Here is a 21192-nt window from a genome sequence, read left to right on the forward strand (position 1 = left end):
ATGTTCTTTGATGCCCTTCTTCACTTTTCTCAATCTTTGTTTTTATAATTCTCTTGTCCTGGCTGTTCCAGTTTCCGTGGCCTGATCTCCAACTTGACTGACTCTTGTTTTCAACAGCTCCCTTCCTCTATTCTGTCATTCAAGGAAATTTTCATACTTTTAAGGTTATAATTTAAAATTCTGAAATTTGTTTTCCTTATATCTTTTTGCATTTGCAACTGATTAGGTGACTTTGCAGCTGTGTTTAATGTCTGTTCAGAAAATCCAAACTTCGCCCTTATCTCCTTCTTGGCATCTCTTGATTATATTTCTTAACTGCAGTTGAAAATGTTGTGACTCTGTCTAGTTTAGTATACTCTGTCGGACATAGGTCTGGAGATTTTGAATATTAAGTTATGTGACCAGTTATTGCTGAAATCCCTTGGGAAATGTCAACTGTTTTCACAAGCACTTGACCATTTACCATTAAGCAATATCCCCAGATGCGTTTTCCCTTGTCTGTGGCTCTAAAGTCTATTTAGCTCTCAATAGCTTCACTTTTCCTTAAAACATTTTTGTTCAGCTCTCCCCTACTTATAAGTCTGTATGAGTTAGTTCGCTTCTCACAGGCCTTGATCAGATCCTCACATGTGCAAGCCGGGAATAAAGCTGTAAAGAGATTTTGTGGTTGCTTTCTAATGAACTCTTTCCCTTTGCTAAACAGCCTCCACATTTTCCATTTCTGAGGGCTCAAGGGAAACAACAACAACAAAAACAAACAACAAACAAACAGAAAACTAACCTAGGAAACCTGAGAGTGCTGTCTTTAGAACGATCTGTTTGCTGAAATCATCAACGGCTGGTATTTGAAAACTTGATTCCAGGAGGCTCCTCGTCATTCTGTGATAATATCTGGCTACGCCTAAGCTATTTATGAGACAATATGACTCATGCTCAATGTCACTTTCTTTTTTAGACACCTTGGATGTTCTAAAGTGCTGCATGAAGCATGCCTCTGTGATCAGTTTCCAACAAGCAACCGAACCTCTGAAGACAATCTCTGATAGGCAATGTTTCGTGGGGTTGCCAGAGTTTATTGCTGGAGGAAAAAGTCCATCCTGTGTGTCTCCAGTGGGAAGGACTCTTGTAAGCTACATCTGGGTTCTTTTGAGTTTGTCTCACATCTTCTTCCCATTGTTAGTATTTGTTTTAAATTTGGTATACTAGTTTACACCCACGACTGAATGCTGAGTTCTGTTCAACTTCCTAGTAATTATTGAACCGGGAATGGACGTAGTTACCACCAACGTATTACAACTCACCTTCTGTTAGAAAACAGCCTTTTGTGATTTTGTGATTTGGGTGATACGGGAAGAGATGCAGAGAGAACAGGAGAAAGGAGAAAGAATGAGAATGGAGCTGGTCTGGGCTTTGAGCCTTATTTCCAACTCGTGGCCATGGTTTAGTTGCTATCTTTTGGAAGTTGCCAGGTGATTTCTGAAGTACTTCTGAGTTTTCCTTAATCTGCTGCTTCCTATCTTGACCATGAGTAGATTTCTTTGCTTCTTCCTATGTTCTTACCATTTTCTACTTTGTGCTGTACATTTTAAGAGAAGAGTTCAATTAGACTGTATGTAATAGTCACCTCTGAATTGTGTTGCTCCTTAGTCTGGCGGTGATCTGAGACAATCTGCTGCATAGATTTCATGGGATTTCCTCCCTCCCTCTTCTCCTCCCCTTCTCCTCCACTGCTTTCCTGTCTCTCCAGTTTGCCATTGTTTCAAAACTGTTGAGAGTTAACATCAGGACTTTGTGTTCAACCAGGATTAGAATGCAGCACTGGTCAAACTCCAGAGGTCTCTTGTTGCTTTACATTTCATCTGCAAAGCTATTTCTGCCATGAGGTCTGTCTGTGTGCAGCTCCTGGAGTCTGTGGCCTTCTCATTGCTTTCCATTTCTGTTCTAGCTCTGGACCTTTACAGCCATCTCTCTTCTCTGCTGACTTTCTGCCCACCTCCAGAAGGCCACTTCATGCACTAAAAAAGGTAGTGTGACTCACAGATTTTCTCCAGTCTGCTGTCCTGCGTCAGGCCTTAGAGGCTAGCTACAGTGCAGATAAACACCCAAGGTGCCTCATAGAGGGTTTCTTCAGCTTCCCTGCTTTCCCTGTACCTCAGCAGGCTGCTTGCTCTTCTCAGGAGACCACCTCTTCAGAACAATCTGCCTTAGCTTTCAGTTACTCCCTCAGAAGGCTGATGGCAGAGTCACAGGTGTGTGCAGACTCACATCATGGCAGGAAATGCTTGGATTTCTAATCCACGGTGCCACAGTAAGCTTAATCTAATGGGTGTACTCAAATATGATCTGTTTCTTTTGCTGCCATTTTAATGCCTTTGTAATAATATCTTTAAGGCAGACTTCTTTTGTATTTTTCCCCTTCAGATCTTCCAGGAGTGAACACAGTCATGGCTCTTGACTCGTAAATAAAGCTATTATCATTTTGGAATTCAGTTCCTTTAGGTTTTATGACCTCTTCTGTTCTCACATGGGTTTAAAACAACAGTGTGATGTACTGCTACACTGACCTGTTCGTAGTGTCCGACTCGGGAGGGAGTGGCAAGTGTCTCTTCCCACTGAGCACTTGGTAGCTGTAGAGAAAGTTCTCCATTTGGTCAAGGCCTTTGATTATCATATAATTGGAAATTTGCAGGATACAGTATCTTATGTTAAACTTCGTATTTTCATTCTTATTGTATAAGATTAATCCACTTGTTTCATGTAGCAGTATTACATTCTTTTATTAGTTTGAAGTATTTTAATGAAAGATGCATCATCCTTTTTTTCATATGTGTTTGGGTAAATTACAAATAAAATTTCCAATTAAGGTTTTTTTTGTGTTTTATTTTAAATATATGTTATATATAAAGTTAAACTTTTGTCATCTAATAAGCTTTTGTCAACATTACTAGCTCTCTAACATGTCTCCATAATTGTACAAGTCTCCCCCCAATGCAAGAGCCTTCAACTTCTTGTCCCTACTAAGCAATGCTTGGTAATCATTGTGTATTTTGTCATTTTAGTTAACAGTGTTAGCATCTCATGATAATTTAATTGTCTCATGATAATCTCATGATAATTTAAATTTGCATTTCTCTAGTGATTAATAATGCTAAATATGTCTTTATATATTTACTGATTACCTGACTATTTTCAAGGTTGTTATTCAGGACTTTTGTGCACTTTATGAATCAGGCTGTTTATTGTACACATGGTAATTTTAAAGTGGTCCTTTACATGTAGTTAGAATTAGCAAGCTACAGGTCTTTATTGTACAAAGTGGATCTTCCAATTTCTGCCTTGAATTTTACTCTTTGCCTGATGAGTTCTTAATGAAATCACATATATTTAAATGGTTGGCAACTACCATTTTTGGTAGATAACAAACGTGTGTGTGTGTGTGTGTGTGTGTGTGTGTGTGTGTGTGTGTAACTCCCCTTGCTATCTTGTCCATCTTTTATTCTTTAGAGAACTTAGGCAAATACTTGGCCTATTTCGAAAGCTTTTGAAATTGTACTCTAGATCTTTTAATGATTTAATTTGAAGTCTTTACCAGCATATTAATGGCTTTCATGGGTACATTTTGAAAACCTGATATTCTTAAAAGGAACTAAGTTTCCCAACATCACACATTATGGCCGTTGAAGCCGACTTCATCTGGAAAGCCTATGATTGTGCTGATACTTAGGTGCACTTTAGTAGTTACTGTGTGAATAGTAAATCAGGAACTTCTGAGATGGGCTCAGTTTTTCCCCTCAGATTATTCCACCATTATCTTCTTTAATATTCTTGCTCCTCGGGTTTCTGGGTAATTCTAATAATGTTTCCATAAATGATCTACTGGTTCTGAAAGCACCCACAGTGTGTGGCCCTTATCCTGCCCCAACAGAGCTTTGAAACAGGCTTCTTACAGGAAAAGCTTTTATAACAACTAGCCCAATTGTCATCAGAGAGGCTTCATCCAGCAACCAATAGAAACAGATGCAGACCCACAGCCAAACACTAGATGGAGTTTGGGGGAATCCTGCAGCAGAGGGGGGAGAAAGGATTATAGGAGTCAGAGGGGACAAGGACACCACAAGAAAACTCACAGAATCAACTAACCTGGGCTCATAGGGGCTCAAGAGACTGAACTGACAACCAGGGAGCCTGCCTGGGATTAACTTAGGCCCTCTACATATCTGTTACAGCTGTAGAGTTTGGTCCTCTTGTAAGACTCCTAACAGTGAGAACAGGGACTGCCTCTGACCTTTTCCTGGCTTTTGGGACCCTACTCATCATACTGAGTCACCTTACCCAGCCTTAATACATGGGGATGAACTTAGTCTTGATATGCCATTTTTTGTTGATATTCAAGGTAGACTTGCCCTTTCCTAAATAGAAAAGGAGGAGGAGTGGATTGGGGGTGGGGACAGAGGATATTGAACTTGGAGGAGAGGAGGGAGGAGAAACCTCCTCTCCTCCCAATCTTATTTTTTGTTAAAAAGATTGGCCACTCATGACTCCCCCAAAACACTACTCTTTTTTTCTGTAAGGTTTGATTCTTTAACTTGTTCAGTTGGCAAGTGGCAGGAGACAGAAGCAAGAGTGATTATCATGATGATCTAGGTCTGTGCCAAAGGCAGAATCTCCTGATTGTAGTGTTAAGGAAACAGGTGCTATTAGAAAATAACTTAGAAATACTGTGATTCAAAAATCTGGCAGATACTGCTTTAGATGATGTTATAAGATTCATGTTTCATGTTAACAGATATGTATTTTATATATATATATATATATATATATATATATACACACACACACACACACACACACACACACAAGCACACAAATATCTGTTGGGGGCACAGAGGTCCTGTACTTACAGAGAAGCACTAAGAGAACCAATAATGTTAATCACACTATGCAGAGGTGTCTCCTCAAAGGAGATAAAAGTCAAATATCTGCATTCCATCCAGAAAGCTGGCAGTGGATTTTGTTAGCAACCTGGTGACCTTTTTGCTATCTGTGGAGGCAGGCCACATCCACCTTTTGCTATAGAGGCAGACCTCACCCAAATCCCCAAGAATGATTATCCCAGACTCTTTTCTCTCTAGACCGTTACTCATCCTTAGGGGAGATGTCACAGGTACTTCATGGCCTGCTGACCTCTATGCTGTCGGTCAGAGACCACAGCATAACCTAGGGCTTTCAGCTACAGAGTCCACCCTCATGGTCACATGTACTCTGTATAAGAGTGTCTATGTAGTCACAGCTTAAGCTTTATTGTGCACCTGGAACTGGATTGATTGGACTGATTGTTGTCTGGAAACCTTTCCCAAATTGTACTGTGCTTTAAATATACTGACAATGAACCACCTGGGATTAGACTCCCCAAAGTCGGATCCAGGTTGACAAAGTCAATTTGCATTGCGTTTTCCTTCTTATCTCTTCATGTAGTTTGCTTCCCTGTATGACACCTCCATGGACTCCCATATATATATACACACATTGGAAAATGAAATGCAGAAATGGTACTATTTTGGTTGAATTTGAGAATCAGCAAGACCTCACTAGCTACAATTACTGTATGCACTTCAACTGTTGTTTTTATATCTTTGGTTAATACCATTGGAAGCTGATAAGCTCAAAAGCTGCCACAGTGCTGAATGTGAACCAATGCCTTGGAAATACTCAAGATGGTCATGTGTAGAAATTTCATTTAGAAAAAAAGGAAAGAAAAAAAAGAACTTTCATTGGAATTCCAAGTTCCTTGGAAGTTACAGGTGCCATCAGGCTGTAATGAGCTGGATATAAATGGCAGCTGGACTTCCGTTTCCATCACTGGTTCTTGAAATACCGGTGTAGTCTTTCTCAGCATCTTCCAGAGCCAAAGCCCAATCTTGTTCTGGCCAGCAGAGCTGCCGCCAGCAGGGAAGATTTATCTTGCAGTCTCATTTCTTCAGTGATTACTCTAATGGTGGTCCTGTTTTTGCTTCCTTGACTGATTGTGAGGAGGGTCACCCAGATTCTCATTTCTTGAGGCTGCCCGAAATCTAATCCCTTTTAGGCTACTTGGTTGATTTGTCAGTATTTCTGACAGGGTCCTCTGTCAGCTTTTCTTATTTCTTTCAGATCTCCTGAAGGTGTCTATTTCATTTAGACAAGGCCTCCCAGGTGCTTTACTCTGACCTCCAGGCTCTACAAAACTTTTACTAAAACTTCTTTTCAAAACTTCTTTTTGCATTATTCATATAAATTCCTAGTTAGATTGCCTCACGCAATTTTCTTGCTATCCCTTGTATACTGAAGTCTTTTAAGATAAAAGGTCTTTAACCTTTGGATCTTGAAAACAACCCCAATAAATGTATTAGTAACCTCTTTTCATAAAGGGTTTTAGAATTTATCTCTTTACCCTCAATCCTTTTCGCCCATATATAAAACCTATTGACTATAATAAGTAATTAGGCATCATTTACTCATTGACAATGGACATTAGTACATTTCTGTCAGAAGATGCCTTAGTAGCTGGTGTCAGAATGCACTAACAGTAGATTGATGTCTTATGTTCTTTATGGTGCAAGAAACCAATTGTCCACACATTTCTAAGTTGTCTTCTTCAACACAAAATCTTGTTTCTGGCCCAATGTGTGATTCTCAGACTTGACAAGGGAAGCCACGAACCATGCATGAGGCTATTATGCTGCTTAATCTTGGGTGCTCCAGCTTAGCTGAACTCACTGGGAGATAGAATTGTGAGCATCTTACCCTCAGGCATGGAAGGGAGCTGCTGACAGAGACTTAGAGAGAGTCCTTCATAGTCATGGTCACACGTGAGAAATTCTTCCCAGTGAGAAATGATTGGAGAATCCAAGGCAAATCTCTAGTAGTGTATTTCTATGTGAGCCCAGAATGAATCAATGGACAGCAAGAACTTAGGTTTGGGGAACTAAAATCTGAGAAAGTGACAGGTTTATACCTTCACAACCTTCATCTAACTTGTGGCAGAGAACAAAAAGGGAGTAACGGGGCTAATGAGAGAACTGGCACAGGCCTGGCCTACACACACTGCCTTAACTACTCTAGAAGGTATTTGAAGAAAATTCCTTCCAGATACAAGCAGGTAGTATTATTTTCTAGTACTGAACGTGAAACATAATTCATCATTTGAATGAATGCATTCTTTATAGTTTCTGCATGGAAATCAAAGGCTCTAAGGCACTGAGAATCTAACAGGCTCCTTTTAGAAAACTTGTTCTCATGGTAGATTCTTAGAGGGCACAGGTTGATATAAAAATGGGTTAATTAAGGTAAGAGACTGAAACTTTAAAAAGAATTAAAACCACTATCTTATGGCAATTATGGTTAACCATTATTTGTGAAGCAAAGGAATAGGTTTTGCTTCGTGGAGTGGAGGTCACAAATGTACAGCTCTTTCAGAAAGTACAGGAAAGAGGAGTCAAGACAGACACGAAGGGTGTGGGTGGGGAAAGACTTAGGATGTTGATTTACTGGTCAATATTGGGCTTCACTAATAAGCTGGTAAGTCCTAGCAATGTTGTTTGCCAGCTTCTCTGCACACAGAGGCACTCAACGACGAGACAACTGGATATAGAGGGTGTTTAAATGATACGTTTAAATGGAAATTTAAAAACTACTATGAAAGGTTTAAGAAGGGGTCCAAGTTTGTTCGATTCTGTATTTGAGAACAGCAGATAAAGGAGAAGTGTCTATACTCAATCCCTATTTGTTTTTCTGTCTCCTGTAAAATTAATCTTCAGTCTGGACCAAAGATCTGAAAGACAAATATATGCCTGTAATATATGACACTACTATCTTACTATCCTAATAAATCTGGATTCCTAGCTGTACAAAATTATCAAATAATTTCTCAGGGAATTACAAAACAATCAGGTAGATGCTTGGAAACAAGGTTTATGTGGAATAATTCTTATTTAAGCATGTTAAAGATGAGGTAGCTCCTAAAAACCATAGAGTAGTCAGGCAGAAGAGAGCCCTAAATATCAGGTCTTACCTCATCTGAGAGATGGAACCAAAGGAAGTGAAATTAATTTGGCACAAGTGAGTCCCAAATCGAAGCATGAAGTTCTATTTCTTGGCCACACTCCGGTATCAGGGAATACTCCTAAGCACTGGTATTGGAAGTTGAAATTCTAAATCTTAGAATTAAAGCTATTCCGACGGATTTGAAGGGGCTCATCAATTCTCATCTCAATAATGCTTTTATTTTTCTTTTCACTTCAGCTTCAATAACTTATCACCCTCTGAGCCAAATAAGTCTAACACATCATCCCACTAACTACGGGGACCAGAGTCTGAAAAATGACATTTCCTCCTTGAACTCTATGATACAAAATGGGAAGCAATATGCAATTATTATGGATTTTTCAACTTAAGTCAGATCAAAGGGCGAAAAAGAAGGGAAACAATTTTCTAGAGAAGAGCTATCAAAACAACATCCATGACTGGGAAAAAGGGTGGACGGTGAACAAAGAATTTTCCTTTTCTCAACAAGCAGTGCGTTTTATTGGTGCTTTAAAAAGTTGCAGCATCTATAATTCCCCAGGAATGTTTTAAGCAAAATAACTTGCTCAATATAAATGCTTGCTAATAGGCCATAGCTCATAAAGCTATAACTTATCCGGATAAATCAACAAAGGGAGTATAAAATTATATAGCAAAACCTCCCAGTTGGATGAACTATCGAAGAATATTGTTTAGGACTTTCAAAATGGAAAATTAATTTACATTATGAAGTGTCAAAAGGTAAGTTTGTACTTGATTGTTTTCTGCACACCTGGTGCCATATTACTATTTGGGGTAAAAACATAGAATAAAGCTTAATATCTATTATCAGATTCTGTCTTACTTGCATAAAAATTCAAATTACTATTGGGGGCTGCCTGATTTCTGATTTGACAATTTTAGTAAAAAATATCCCACGGTTTACTTTTTTCCTGAAAGCGTATAAATAGCGTCTTTTTATGTACCATGCAATGCTCTGTGGCCATTGGGAATTCAAACATGGCAACTTTTATGATAGGCTCACTGTGCATGGGAAAAATGCATACTGACTCTGACACGATATTGACATAATGTGTGATCTTTGAACTCTAGGCATTAACTCTTGTCTGTTCTGATAAAGGCAAAGGACAAAGAAAGGTAAAGACATGGCACTGAGGCAGGAAGTGAGCAGCATAGTCTTGGAAGGAATTTTGAAACAAGATGTTCAAATTAAGCTTGGAAACAGAAAAAGAAAATTCCCAAGGCTGCAGAAGAGGTTACAATGGAGAGATAGATAGAATAAAGTAGGCATTTATGCATGTATCCTTTCATGTCCCTGTCAATAGAGTAAACTTGATGCATACTGATTCTGGAATGCCAGCCATGGCTGGCAGACAGGTCTTGTACCTGCTTAGCTGTTTCTTCTGTCATACCTGAGTAAACAACTTAAAGGAAGGAGAGTAGGTGGGCTCATAGTTTCCAATGTTTTATTCTATTATACTGTCCTGGTAGGAATCAAAGTATTTGAAGGGACCCTTTGTTCCCTCCTTAGATTATCACACTACTGATGAAGCAATGAGTCCCTAGAAAGAGAGATTCCCAGAGGAGTCTCTTCCTGGAAGACAGAAAAGTCTGAGATCTGGCAGACAGAGGAAAGTGTGGTTTTCACGCACTGCTCATAATGTCAGTCTGACCTTCTTGCAGGGGAGACTGGAGCTGAGATGAGGATGGTCTGACTTCAGTTTAACAAGGATTGGGTGGCTATGCATACATACCTCCAGACTTCTCTTTAAACCTGAACCTTATGTTAAGGCCTCAAAAGTAGACTTGAGAGGTCACTGGATGTCTTTTTTTTTTTTCTCTTCCCAGTATGACAGCATTGAATCAACACCCTTTCGTTTTTCACTGTCACTCATCTCTTTGATTGGCTTATTGAAGACAGGTAGTGGCCAGTCCTAGCCTGTTAGGACTGCCAGTGTTGAGGCTCTTACACAAACAGCTCTAGGAATACCATGGTCATGTGATTTTGTGGTTTTGCCTTGTAGTGAGGAAGGTATGGTGAAGGAAAAGATTCTCAGTATATCACAGGTAGGAGTAGGTGGGAGGGGAAAGGAGAGAAGAGTGGCAATGGATTGGGAAGAGACAGGAATAGGGGAGGAGGGAAGGGGAGGGGAGAGAGCAGAACTAGAACAAGATATATCCTTCAAAGAAGGTCCCAAAGCCCTACCTTCCATGGCCTAGCCTCTCCCAATAGTCTATTTTGATTTTCAATTCAACAATGGATTAATCAGTCAATGAAAGAAAAACCCTCATGATCCAAACAGTTACCCCAAACTCCACTTCTGAATATTGCCTTGATCATGGATCAAGCTGTTAATACTTGAACTTTGTGGAGATGAGGTGTGCCCCACAGGCAAACTATAAAAACCTGCAACTAGATATTGGAGCACAGAGCAAGCCTGTCCTTTATCTTGTAGCTGATCAGTCACAGAGAATCACTTATATCACAGATCTGCTCTATGATGGCTCTCTCCTTCCCTCAGGCCATAGTAAACTCAACCCATCATAATTCCTAATTCTGTAAAATGAATTTCCATTTATTATATGGCCAGGTAGAGAGGAAGTTCTTCATTTTATCTTATATTATTCTGTTCACAAGCTAAATTTCACCAAAAATTCATTCATCTCCCTTCGATCTGTGCCCTTCCCTACACAGCTACTTATCTTCCTTCCTAGATCATGTCAGGAACTTTTGTGCAAGATTTTCTGACATCAGAGAGGGTGAATACATCTTGTGGTACATCCAACACTCTCAGAACATTCTGTGTCAGATCTCTATAATGTGTCTATTTAGGACAATTCAATAAGAAATTTGTTTAATAAGAAGGCCCCATTTGAATGGTTTCCCTAAAACTTAGCCCCATAGAACAGTTTAATTGCAAAATTGGTTTTACTAAATTATGGAATATAACAAAATTAATGACTCACGGTGAGACCACAAAGAACAAAGTTCCACATGTCTCTTTCTGGGATCTTATTTAGATTAACTTGGCTCTATATTGGCTAAATAGATGACTGTATAAAGGAGTCTTGGAGCTGATTCCTTTTTGGTTTCACATTAAGTCTTAGAGACATTTTCTCCTCTAAAATAGTCATTAAATTTCGACTTGGCATGTTAAAGCCTTCTGAGAAGACATTACCTAAAACATAATAAGAGCACAGATACACTTGTATCTCTGTCCAGGTGGTATGAACAGTGATACCTATATGAGAACATTACATGTCAATAGGGGGTGCTATCCATGGCCACTAGTGTATTAGTCACTTCCCTTACAAATAAAATCAAAATTGCAGGAAGTCCTCAAACTGAGCTTTTGTAGCAGACCTCAGTAGACCAAACTACAAGTTAGAATAGAGTCTTCTTTACTATAATTTTGTATCAGAGAGAACTAAGCTATTTCTTTGACTTATGGTGGCCTGAAAGATAAATGCTCTCTAGAAATTCAGGTGTTTGCACCCTTGGTCCCAGTTGGTGGTAATATTTGGGAATGTGTTGTTTTAAATGAGAATGTCTCACATAGGCTCATGTATTTGTATGCTTAGTCCCCAGTTGATTGAAAGTGCTTGAAATGATCAGGAGGTATGGCCTTGTTGGAGGAGATGTTGGAGGAAGTGTGTCTCTAGGGGTCAGATTTGAGGTTTCCAAAGCCCATGCCAGGCCCACTGTCTGTCTGTCCATCTCTGTCTCTATGTCTATCTCTCTCTTTCTACCTGCTGCCTGAAAATTAGCTATGTTAGACTTTTAGCTTCTTCTCCAGCAGCAAGCATGTCTGTTTCCAGACATGATGATAAGGAACTAATGCTCTGAAACTGTAAGCAAGTGATAAATCAGCCTGCCTCCATCTTAGACTTAGACCTTATAATAAAAACAAACCAGATTCATTCCTTTTTATGATTAACTCTAGTTCTTAAGGATTGGGCCATGCTCCACCTGTAACCTTAACTACAAATGGTTCTGTACCACCTGTTCAAGGACACAGCAACCATACCTTTGTTTGAAAAGGTTATTATGACCAGCTTGTTATGACTACCTTGTTATGACCACCTTGCAACTATGTCTTTGTTTCAGGAGGTTGTCATGACCAACTTGTTATGCTTATGTTCTGCTTCTATAACCCTGCCTATCTGCCTGCCAAATCCCCCATTTGGAAAACCCCTACTCCTAAACTATAAATACCCTTCTCTTACCCATGTCCAATGCTGGTCTCTTTAGCCCCGCTTTAGGGAGAGACAACCCATGTGCATGAATGAAAAGAATTAAAGCTATTAAAGCTTGCTTTAAATAATTTGGCCATGATGATTTGGGTCAGTGGTCTTTCTCCTCGCACCTTTGGGATTAACACAAGATGGAAGAAATTGTCTTGGTCATGGCGTCTCTTTGCAGCAATGGAACAATAACTAAGACAGGGAGGTTATGGGAACGTGCAGCTTTGCTGAGGAAAGTACATTACTGGGGTGAGGAGTTGAGCTTTTGTAGTCCCACCTCACTCTCTGCTCATTTTCTCTCTCTTCTTCCTGCTGGGGGTGAGAATGTGAGCTCTCAGTTTTCTGCTTGGACTCCATACCTGCCGCTTGGTGCCATACTTCCCTGCCAAAGCAGACTCTTATCCCTCGGGAAGTGTAAGCCCAAAACAAATTCTTCTATCAGTTGTTTTTGGTCCTGGTGGCTTATCACAGCAACAGCAAAGTAACTAATATAGTCTGAGAAATTAGGATTAAAGAGGTACATTTCTCCAAAGGCCATTTTAATGGCATGATGAAGTTCTCTCTGTCTTATTCTCATTCAAACTAGGTATCAAAAAGCAGCATGATGTTTACCAATCTATTTTTCTTTTTATACCATCTCCCCAAAGTTAAAATCAACATGATATGCTCTAAACAAACTCATCTCTTCTGTTTGGCTCTTGGGAACATTTACTCTACTTGACAGAATCAAGTGTTGCTTGCTAACGCCAGCTGAGAACTTTATACTGTTGCAATTTCTTTTCTTTTGACACTTCTTATAATGGATGCTGCCTCGGCCCATTTAGGCAGGGATCAGATAGCTACCTCCTAGTTTCTGTTGCATTTTTTCTATAAATTTTAATAACGCTACAGGGCAAACGGAAGAGAAGCTGAGAAATTTTCTTTTCGGAGTGCAGGCCACAACTGTAAATAAACCCATTTCCTTTACCAATTCCTGTCTCCGGGATATTTCTGGAAAGCGTCTGGCAGTTGATCTCAGTTTCTGGAACCGATATAGTTGAAGCTTTAGGTAAGAGATGGTTGAGCTCCCAGGTGCGAGTATCCACAGCCACCTTCTTTAGATGTTTTTCCTTTTTTCATCCGAGTTCTTTTCTGCTGCCAGAGGCATCTTTTCTCTGTGTCATCTTTGTGAAAGATAACCAAGAATAAACGTTCTCTGTAGATGCAAGTCCTTAGCTTTCCCTGTTGCTCATTACTTTGATAAGCTATTCCTGCACTCAATACTTTAAGAAAATGAGTGAAGGGCTCTCTAAGAGGCCCAAGCATTGCAAACATGGCACCAATAGGTCTTGCCTTCTTCCCTTCCTTCTCCCTTGCTAAAACATTAGATTGTATATCTAAAGCTAGCCACCAAGGTCCATTCTCTTATTTGGCCATTTCCTTATGCCTAACTCATTCCTGAGGCTGATCATCAAGGTCCAACTATCAAAACATCAAAGTCCAGCAATCAAAATTCATTATTGGCTCTACTGGCTGACATGTCCAATCAGGACTTTCCAACTCATTCTAGCACAGACTTCCCCCTTTTCTTCTTAAAAATTACTTCTGAAGAGGCACCTGCTCCTGTCTGCCTGATCCAGGGGCAGCCCCCCCCCCACCCCTGCTTGTCCCTCCAAGGTAATAAATCTCAGTTGTGCTGAGAATTTGGTGTCTGGGTGGGTTCCAAGCTGACTCTGAGGCCCCTTCAATGAATATGTTAAGAAAGAAAGTTGGAGTGCTCCTAAGGATCACACTATTCATCACATAGTAGATAAGGGAGAATTCCTTATCTATAAGCCTGTGTTCCCCTGAATATTTGACATTTTCCTGTCTTTTGGATTCTGATTTTTCATGGACCTCTGGGACCTCTACAGACAATCCATGCTAATCAGGCACCTCCCCAGGGCTCCTAAATAGTTTATGCTAAAGAAATGGTTCTGGATGAGGCTGGCCACAGCAGAATGCCCAGGCATTTTTCAGATAGGGGCTTTCAGCTGTGATACCAGTTGAGGGAGAGGCAGAAGGATGTAGGTAGATGCCATAGTGAAAGCAGGCTTCCTGAGATGGCAGTTTCTTCCTTCCAGAAGATACTGTAAGGAGAAATGGAGGGGCCAAGAAGGCAGATATAGACATGGGACCAATAGGCGAGAAAGGAAGACTCGGGAGCACTGTAAAACATCCCAATACAGAGTCTGTTTAACAGACTTTCAGCCTTAGGACCCCTCCCATCCTGAAGGGATGCTGATAAAGCTGTTACTTTCACTTTCTTCATAGTTTGGCTATCTTCTAGATAACCACCAAGGCCCATTACAGTCTCTCTCATCTGATATCCCCAGGTGGATAAGGGGCTAGAGACAGCGTTCCCCTGTATGACCAATGATTGGTCAACCATATGCAACTAATCTCACAGACGGCTGGGCACAGAGGTTAGAATGGGCATTTCAGGTTGTCAGTCTATGTGTCTTCTTCCATCTGGGGATACTGTCTCTTAGCCTCTGGGAATTTCCTAGACCTTGAGGTGTATTGCCCTTTGACTCATACTGATTTGTATCCTCTTTGATACAACAAAACTGAGACCATCCAAATAGTGCTTTTCTGACTTCCAACAGTCAGTATATCACCAAACCTGGTCAATCCCTAGAGACTCCTGATTTGTAGCCCGCTGGTCAGTGACCATGGCCAGAGGCTCCTGAACTTATGCCTGGTGTCTGAGGTCAGGATAGTGTTATGGCAGACCGAGCCATTAGCCTACGACATTCTACTTCATTGAGTGTTTGACGTCAGCGCTCACTGTACCCGCCTTGTTCTTCATGGGATGAATCATAACTCATTATGAAGCTTAGTGACTTCCCAGTGTCGTCATGCGTAAGCAAAAACCTGGGGTATACTGGGTCTTATTTGCTTATCTCAGAGTTCTTCATAAGACGTCATACTGTGTATGGATACAGACTCCTATGCCTTCCCAGGCTGGGAATGTCACAGAGGGAAGATCATAGTGGCCAAAGGGATATGGTGACCAGAGGAGCAAATCCATAGCTGGCAGCTGGCAGCTGGGGAAGGTTCACTGGGTGCTGGACCCTTTGCTGAGCACTTTAGAATCTTGATCACCATGGCAACACTTAAGTATTTTCATTTAGCACATGAAGAAGTCTCGTCTCTAGGGAGCTAATGAATTTATTTCTGGAAGTGAGACTAAAAAAGCCATAGGTCTAGGATGAACGAGAGACAACAGGGCTCCTAAAGGAAAGAGACTCTGTTGAGAGAGAGGGAGGGAGAGCGATAAGTGGGGGAAGGAGAGAAGGAGGGAGGAAGATGAAGGGGAGAGAAAAGAAAGCCAGAAAGCAAGCAGGCAGTTCTTAGGAACACACATAACCCAAGCACTTAGGAGGCAGAGGCAGGAGGGTTGGAAGTGTTTCTACAGTGGCCAAATTTGAATTGTGAAATAGTGTACAGTGTATGTATTACTCTTTTCTGTGGATAAATATCAAATTTGAAGAAAAGATTACTTAGGGAGCTGAGGCTGTAGCTCAGATGGCAGCATCCATGGAGCCCCATGTTTAATTCCTAACACTGATCAGTGTGTATTTGGGTATCACTGAGAATAACTGAGACTTATCGGACCTTTCTTGGGGAGCTAGGGTCTCCCAAAACTCAATGATCACCTAAACTGCCTTGAGCTATTGACTTTTGGATTCTTGTAAATTTAAAAAAATGAAATTCATGGTCTACAAAGGGTGAGTTTCAGAGAGATGTTTACTATAGATCCATAGGTGGAAGCAGAAAAGGGAAGGAGAAGGGAGGGGAGGAAGGGATGAAAAGGAGCAAAGGGTTGGGTTGAGTTTTCTCAGAGCAGGAGGAATTCTGGGCATTAGGGACTGGAGGCTTTTTTAAGGATTTATATCAAAAACTGGGGTGAGGTATGGGAGGAGGCACAAGAGGTTACTCTCCACCTGATTGGTTTAACCAGATGTCCAGATGCCAGCTCCCAGCTTCCTCCACTCTGAGCAGACAGCCTTCAGGAGACAACAAAGAAAGCAGGAACCAAACTCTTTTGGCCTCCTGCAAGAATATTCCCAGAACAGGAGCTTTGGGATCCTTGTCCTACCTGGCCAGTTCCTCTTTCCCGTACCCTGGATGTCCAGCACTGGGAAGTGGGGGCAGGAGGATCAGAAGTTCATCCTCTTCCTAGGCTACACAATAAGTTCAAGGAGAGGCTGGAATACATGAGAACATGTCTCTAAGAATGACCTAAGAGAGGGGCTTATTTACACCGTGTACTCTGTCTTCCCATGTATTTCCACCTTATTTTTAATACTTGTATTTAATACAGATTTAAAATATAATTAACATACAACTGGTTTTTTTTTTTTTTTTTTTTTTTTTTTTTTTTTTTTTTTTTTGTCCATTGTTTGACATAATTTCCTTGGGGAGACCTGAGGCAATATCTACTTGCCTTAGAACAGGAACTCCAGACTAAAGGCAAAATCCCATTGTCCAGCTCAGGGAATTAATGCATTCATGAAGCTTCCTTATAAGAGTAGTTACAGGAGCATGACTGACCCTCAAACAGGTGACTCACCCAACACTCTCACATACAGCCTTACCTCGTCTTACCTTCCGTTAACTTCCCATCCCCTCTGTATGCTAGGACATTTCAAACCATGAGCTTCTGTGACACAATTCCATACAGCTGGTGTGTAGTGAGTCTTTCTCTGTCCCACCGGTCAACTCCCAAATACTGACACAGAGACTTCTTATGAATTATGAAAGTTTGGCCTTTATCTTAGGCTTGACCCCAATTAGCTCTTATAACTTAAATTAACCTGCTTCTATTAATCTAATGCTCTACCATGAGGTGTTTTTTTTTGTTTGTTTGTTTTTGTTTTTTGTTTTTTGTTTTTGTTTTTAACCTCTTCTCCATTTCTGTACATTCGACTTGTTCTGTGTCTCCCGGCATCTCTGGTGTAATCCCTGTGTCTAGATTCCTCCTCCTTGTCCTCTCGTTCCTCTGAAATCATGCCTGTCTCTCCTGCCTAGCTATTGACCACTCAGCTCTTTATTAATCCAATCACAGTGACACATTTTCACACAGTGCACAAACATCCCACAGCACTGGTGTCAGAGGTGGAACTGGTTTCTCAGGCAAGGGTCACATTACCCTCCACAGCCAAACCTATGAGGGGCAGTCAATAGGCCCCAATTTGTTCCGGGCCTCACGTAGGTAAATGTAGCTTCTCTGATTAGACGGTAATACCTATGAGGCTCAGAAAACACGTTAACCATCATGGAGAATTTTAAGAATTAACAAAAATGACATACATTTGAAGAAGGGCTTGAATTGAAGGCTATGCGGCCTTGAGAAAATCCCTTCACTGTTTTCAGAGCTAGTTTTGTTTGTGTGTTAAGTTGATTGTGTCTCCTTCGTGAGGTTACTGTGAACTGTCGCCCCTCAGCACACTGCACAGCGCATAACAAGTATTTAGGAGTAATTACCATTCCAGCTTGGGTATCAGTAATTATTATTGATTAATAGCACTCAAGTGATTCAACTATGTCTCTTTATCAAAACACATATTTAGGGAATGAAATCCAGATACAGAGGAATCAAGTGATAGAGGGCTGAGCACGATGCTAAGTGGCTTCAACATCGCTCTGTTTTCAAGGGGCAATTCTAAGTAAAAATGCTCAAGTAAGGGTTATCTCCATGGAATCCTCTGAGCCAAATGCCTCACAGAACACAGTAATATTATTAAGGGGATAGAAGTAAGGAACACAGAATTTATCTTTAGGATTTGGAGGCAGAAATCATTCCATCAACTTCAGTGTACGTAATAAATTTGTGTATTGTGGTTACAAAGCGATATAAATTTGGATAGGAACAGAACGCAGATTGACCGTTTGCGGCACTGAACACACACACACAAACATTTTTAAGATTTTTGGGAGAGTACATTCTACTGATGTTACCGGGAACAATGCAGGAGCCAGGATGCTCTCCCTACTGCTACATTACTCAATCCCCCGGCATCTACAGTGTCACGATTAAATAGGATAAATGTTTCACCCTGAGTTTTGGAGTGCGCAGCGGAAAAACAAGGCTGCATTACTAGGAATAGCAAAGAGCCACTTTAAATTGCTGTCTCAAGGACACAGTCTATGTGCAGAGGTGAGAAGCAGATACAAGAAAAACAGACTCTGGACACAGCAGCTGCAGCTGTGAAGATGACTTTCCTCACCTCACAGAGCACCAAAGACCCTTGCTATGAAGTAGCATGATGTCTTTCTTCTGATGAGAATACATGTGAGTGATGGGTCTTCACACTATTTGTAAAAAAAAAACAAAAAACAAAAACCCATAAAGCTGTTAGGAGCATAAGCAAGAAGTAAGCTTTTTTTCTTTAATTAGTAGATACCCCATTAATTAGAACATTTATTAGACAGTGGAGTGGTTCACTAAATGAGTTCATGATTACTTCCAGGAAAATAATACTATCATCAAAAATATTGGTACATTTGATGGAAAACTAAAAAAAAATAAAAAATGATCTGTATAATGGGACTCATTAATCATCAGAATTCTATGTGTGTGTGTCTGTGTGTGTGTGTATGGTGATAACATTTTCTCCACTGGAAACACATCATTAACCTTGAATTTAGTGTACTAGCACTTGTGCTATAATATCTAGAGAAATATGGCGTCTACTTTTGTTTAAACGTACATGAAAATGCTTATGAATTTTAAAAAATCAGGGAGTAAAACCAATAAAAACTACTTTGTAATTCAAAGGTGGACTCCTTAATGAAAGAAGTAAGCTAATCAGATGTTAGTTTTTGGTCTCTCTTGCTTTGTCTAAGAAGCATTGTTTCTCCAATTATAAATTAATTCGTCTTTATCAAGGAGGAGGCTCCTCAGCTTGCAATTTAACAGGAAATAAGCACACTCAAAAGGGACTATGAAGAGACTGTTTATTCAGAGCCTGCCACAGGAAGAAAATTAGCCAGCATCACTTGTGGCTGGCACTGACTTCATGGTAATCACTCGAGTGCCAGCTCTTTGCAGAGTGGCAGTGCAAGGTCTTAGCTGTGCCACCATGAGAAAGTTGAAAACAGGCTAAGTGGAAAAAGAGCTTCCTGTGTGATTGTTTAAGGCATGTATTTGTCTTTCCTGGGTGATCCTCAGTGAAAATGGAACAAAAATTAGGGAAGCTGATATGAGGTGCGGTTGGCTCCGGTCTGATGCTGCAGGCATTTTTGCTCAAACTCTTGAATTGTTTACTATTTCAAGAGCTGGTGACTGCAGATAGTTGATTCAGATATGTGCAGAGTGTGGTCAGAATCCATTTCTTATATAGCCTGTCCAGGAGATTTTCATACTCCGTTCGCCATGACTATTAGAATTTGGAAAAGCAGAACAGATAATCCTCAGAAATGTACCATAGAAGTCAACAGAAATGGGCGGCCACAAATAGTCCTGCCTGCTAGCAACTGTGTTGTATGTGTTCCATCCCTTTAAAGGACTGAAGACCTAGCCAGAAGGATGCAAGGACAGAGTAATGCAGTGGTCCACAGACAGAGTGCCAGTCTCAGATTCTAGGCTGTGCATGCAATGATCTCCTCTGCTGTTAAACATCTGAGGAACCCACAGCACTGTAGCATGGGCAGTGATATCCTTAGGTTTGTCCAGTGACAAGTCCTTGTTTCTTTTTATCTCTCTCTCCCTTTCTTGAAAAACAATAAGAAAAAATGTTTTCAAAATCTACATATTAAAATTCTAGAGCAGTGGTTCTCAACCTTCCTAATGCTGCAACCTCATGTTGTGATGACCCCCAACCACAAAATTATTTTTGCTGCTACTTCATAACTGTAATTTTGCTACTGTTATGAATTTATAATGTAAACATCTGTGTTTTCCGATGGTCTTAGGTGACCCCTGTGAAGGGGGGCCATGACCTATAGGTTGAGAACCACTGTACTAGAGAATAGCGGTAAAATCAATATCAAGGAGGCTCAAAGGAAAGGCGTATATACTGGATATGGACTACAAGAATCTGTTTTAAGATCTTCATTAATATTGAAGAAGACAATATGGCCTTAAGGAAAATGGATCTGAGAATCTCATAAGGGGAAGACAAATGAGATGGAAGAAATGAACAAAGGCAGGGATGAAGATAAAGAATACAGAAGAGGGGCCTGGAGAGATGGCTCAGGGGTTGAGAGCACTGGCTGCTCTTCCAGAGGTCCTGAGTTCAATTCCCAGCAACCACATGGTGGCTCACAACCATCTGTAATGAGATCTGGTGCCCTCTTCTGACCTGCAGTCATATATGCTGTATACATAATAAATAAATATTAAAAAAAAATACAGAAGAACACAAATCTTATAAAATATAAGAATATGTGAATAGCTCACACACTTAAAACACACTCACTATGGGGAAAGAAAGACAAATTTCTATTCAAGATGAAAAATAGGATTATGCCCCAGGGGTAAATTATGATCCTCCCGATAAGAGAAAGTCCAGAGGGAAAGACAGAAATACGGAAACTCCATGTTATCAAGCAATGATGGTGAAATCAGGAGAGGATTACCACTCACATGTAATAAGTGCCTACCAGGCCTCAAGCTGTGTGCTCTGTGTTTTCTCTGAATTGTTAACTTTAAAATATACAACAGAAAATAAATAAATAATTTTTAAAAAAAAGGCCAGGTGGTGGTGGCACACACCTTTGATCCCAGCACTCAGGCAGAGGCAGGGGATCTCTGTGAGTTCAAGGCCATCCTGGTCTACAGAGTGAGTTCCAGGACAACCAGGGTTACATAGAAAAACACTGTTTCAAAAAAACTAAAAAAAAAAAAAAAGTGTAAAA

Source organism: Peromyscus californicus, unplaced genomic scaffold (assembly GCF_007827085.1).
Source record: "Peromyscus californicus insignis strain IS unplaced genomic scaffold, ASM782708v3 Scaffold_16__1_contigs__length_79575227, whole genome shotgun sequence".
In the NCBI taxonomy this organism is placed as follows: Eukaryota; Metazoa; Chordata; class Mammalia; order Rodentia; family Cricetidae; genus Peromyscus; species Peromyscus californicus.